At 53.6% G+C, this 3,675-nt stretch overlaps 1 long non-coding RNA gene across 1 annotated transcript; it reads right to left on the bottom strand.

Annotated features, from left to right (window-relative positions):
- Nucleotides 1-339: 339 nt before the first annotated feature.
- Nucleotides 340-3,482, bottom strand: LOC121348670. The gene is made up of 3 exons (XR_005954389.1): nucleotides 3,077-3,482; nucleotides 2,646-2,733; nucleotides 340-1,240 (listed from the first exon to the last, which is right to left on the bottom strand). It is a non-coding gene; the product is annotated as an uncharacterized LOC121348670 (long non-coding RNA).
- Between the last annotated feature and the right edge of the window lie 193 nt (nucleotides 3,483-3,675).

Raw genomic sequence — 3,675 nt, 5'->3', positions numbered from 1 at the left:
AGCACTTTGGAGTAGGTGCATTTTTAGGATTTGGTGCACTCCGGGAGAGGCCGGGCTGCGCCGGGGCTGCACTCGGTCAGACTTTGTCATGCTGATAAACGATTGTTATTCATATTCTCATATCTTTGCCGAAGAACCCCTTAATTTCAAAATTGTAATAATTCGTAGGGAGGGATTTTACATGTTCCGTTGCAAGGGAGGCTCCTGCCTTCCTTAGCAGATCCCTGGCTTTCACACCAAGATACCCCCATCCCTCTGTGCCACTGTGTGGGGAGGAGGGACGAAGGAATTGGGAAGAGATTGAAACCCAGGAAAGAGAAAGCACTGTGGGGTCGGCTCCGGGAGTTCAGAGGGGGCAAAATGGGAGCGAGGGAGAGGAGGCAGCTGGTGCCAATGGGTGAAATGGCTTTGCTTTGGCATATGTTATTATGTCATAAAATATGTTATATAGGCATACTGTATGTTCTATAACATGACTTAGTCAGAAGGTTCCTTGGGAAGCAGCCCTTAAAACAAAGGAGTTCAGGAAAGGTGGGCATGCTTCAAAACAGAGACCTTGAGGGCACAGGAGCAGACTGTCCCTGTGTGCCCAAAGAGGAGTCAGCGAGGCAAACATCCAGCCTGGATGGGCAATGAGGGTTTGAAGGAACTTAGGAATAAAAGGAGGACGTATCAGCTTTGGAAGGAGGGTCAGGTTTCTCAGGAAGTATTTAAGGAGCTGCTAGGGTATGCAGGAAATAATCAGGGAGGCCAAAATTATGTCTGAAGTTAAATTGGCAACTTTTGTAAAGGAGAATAAAGAACATTTGTACAAATGTACTAATGGTAAAGGGAAGGGTAAGGCCAACCTCTGTTGTTTATTAGATGTGGGAGGGAACTCAGTAAGTGCAGATGAGGAGAAGGCAGAGGTGCTCAGCGCCTTCTTTGCCTCGGCCTTCAGTGGGAACACAGCTTGTCCTCAGGACAAGTGTCCTCCTGGGCTGGTGGATGGTGTCAGGGAGCAGAATGGGCCCCTGCTATCCAGGAGGAGGCAGCCAGGGAACTGCTGAGCTGCTTGGATGTTCATAAATCCGTGGGCCCAGATGGGATTCATTCCCCAGGGGGGTGAGGGAGCTGGCAGAGGAGCTTGGGAAGCCGCTCTCCATCATTTCCCAACAGCCCTGGCTCACTGGGGAGGTTCCAGATGGCTGGAAGCTGGCCAGTGTGACACCCATTCACAGCAAGGGTGGGAAGGAGGGTCCTGGTGATTACAGGCCAGTCAGCCTGACTGCTGTGGTTCATGTTTATTCCATTAAGTTATTGTTAAATGGCTCGTTCATCCTGTTATCCCCACACGTTTCCAAAGTTGATTTTTCCCTAAGTTGTACCCTCCATTAAAGCTGTCCCTCAAGCTACTCCCCTCGCTCTGTTCCAGTCCCTTTCCTGCCTGTCAAGGCAACCCTGCCCCTTTTTCCTGAATGTTCCCTGCCACTCACCCCTGGGCCAATCCCACTTGGAACACCCACCTGGAACTCCCCTGATCCACGATGCCCCATTGGCCCATGTGACCTTTCCCTCTCCTCTCCCTATCCCGATTGGCCCCACAGTGTTGCTGTGATCCCCTCACTGCTCCCCTGCGCATTCCCTGGTTTCAGTGTTTGTATCCACCCCCTGACTTGTATCTGAACAAAACCCCTTGCAATCGAGGGCCAGGGACTCCTTTTGTCCTGCTCCCTCCACCTGGGATAAACTTTCCCCGTGGACCCTCCAGACAAAGAGCCTCCTCCTTCCTCCTTGGCCTGGTCCCTGCCGTGGCTGTGACAGCGTGCCCTGTAGAGCTGGCAGCTCTTTGGGGTCAGCTGTGGGCACAGCCCAGGCCCCAGCTGCTCCCACCCCTGTCGTGGCTGCCGGAGTGCACAGAGCCAGCCAGGTTCCAGCAGCTTCGGCAGCAGAGACCACGATCCCACCAGTAAAAATCCCTGTTTGAACTGCAACAAGTTTCATCAAATACACCCAGTTTCCTTAACAACAACAACACCACGTTTCTCTTCAACTGGAGAAGTGCTTCAGGAGAACCAGCATAACCTAACTGCTCCGGAGCATCCCAGGGATTAAAGAGCATTATTTCAGGTGCTACAGGCGACCTCTGCTGGTTCCTGATGCTGGGAAAAGCCCTGAGTGCAATGTTCTCAACTCCCTCACTCTGTTCCCCCAAACAAAAGGAAATATCAGCCTGACACTCCAGGTGCACACTTGCAATCAATTTTGGTGTTGTGTTCCATTCTGTTTAAGAATCTTGGAGTAGGGGGAAAGAATTAAACAATTTTTTTTCTAATGACCAAATTAATGGTCTCCATTTTAATCCATTGCCATTGGCAACCATCCATATCCAGGAGAAGGTGTCTGCTCATTATTTCACCTGTGCTAAAGCCTGTGTCCTTCCAGAGAGAGCAACACTCCAGCCCTGAGCATTCCCTACTCTTGAGGGCAGCAAATCCTCTGGCCTAAAGACTCCACAGTATGGAAAAAAAATATATCATCCAAGTGGTTCTAGTACAGCTAGAAGGTCTGTTGGATACAGGAGTGCTCGGTGCAAGAGAAAACTCCAGCTGCTACAGAAAAGGCCACTGTGGCCACCTTGCCAACTGTACACAAGTTTTACTCACCCTGTTTTCACTGTTCTCAGGATTCAGCCACTTTGGGAGAAAATCAGCTGCTTCTGTCAAGAGAAACTCTCCATCGTTGTCCTCAATCCTGGCCAAGGAGAAATTGGTTTCTTAGCAGGAAAAGCCTTGCAGAGCACAACAACACACTTTTGAATCCATGTCTGCTGGGGTTTTTTTTAATATTCATAAACCCATAGAAGGGCTTAGGTTAGGGACCTTAAAGATCAACACCTGGTTCCAAGCCCCCTGCCCCAGGCAGGCAGACCCTGCACTCACCCAGGCTGCTCCAAGCCCCATCCAACCTGCCCTTGGACACTTCCAACGTGTATGGGATGGGGAAACACCTCCAAGGATGGGAATGTTAAGACAGGACCTCCAGAGCACAGGCACTGCCCCTTGGCAGCCCTCCCACACAAGCAGCTCAGCCTCACCTGGCTGCCAGCCCCGGGAACTCCCTGCTGATCTCCCGGAGCAGGGACACAATGAACCACTCATCCTCCACGTTATCCCCGAACGCGGCGGTGCCGCCCAAGTGCGCCGGGGTCTCGCCTGGACGGGGCACAGAGAGGAGAGGCGGCTCAGCAACGCCATGGCCAGGAGCAGATTGTCCCCACGGGCTGCGGAGTCTCCCTCGCTGGGGATATTGCAGACCCTGCTGACAGAATCTTGTGTCCTGTGCTCGGGGATGGCCCTGCTGCAGCGGGGAGGTGGCACCAGAGGCCTCACTGGGCTAACCCGTGCTGTGACACCGACAGGCTGGGAAGCCGCCGGGTGCCCCTCACACGGCCTCGGTTCCCGGCCCTCAGGTCCCCCCTCACACGCCCTCGGCTCTCCCTCAGACGCTCCCGGTTCCCGGCTGCCGGGTCCGCCTCACAAGCCCTCAGTTCCCGGTCGCCGGTCCACCCTGACAGGCCCTCGGTTCCCCCTCACGCCTTCCAGGTTCCCCCTCTCACGCTCCCGATTCCGGGCCGCCGGTTCTCCCTCACACTCTCGCGGTTCTCCCTCACACTCTCCCGATTCCCCCTCACAC

Source organism: Pyrgilauda ruficollis, unplaced genomic scaffold (assembly GCF_017590135.1).
Source record: "Pyrgilauda ruficollis isolate IOZ18807 unplaced genomic scaffold, ASM1759013v1 scaffold1283, whole genome shotgun sequence".
Classification (NCBI taxonomy): Eukaryota; Metazoa; Chordata; class Aves; order Passeriformes; family Passeridae; genus Pyrgilauda; species Pyrgilauda ruficollis.
The sequence above is the reverse complement of the archived record's forward strand: the minus strand, read 5'-3'. Positions and strand labels throughout refer to the sequence as shown.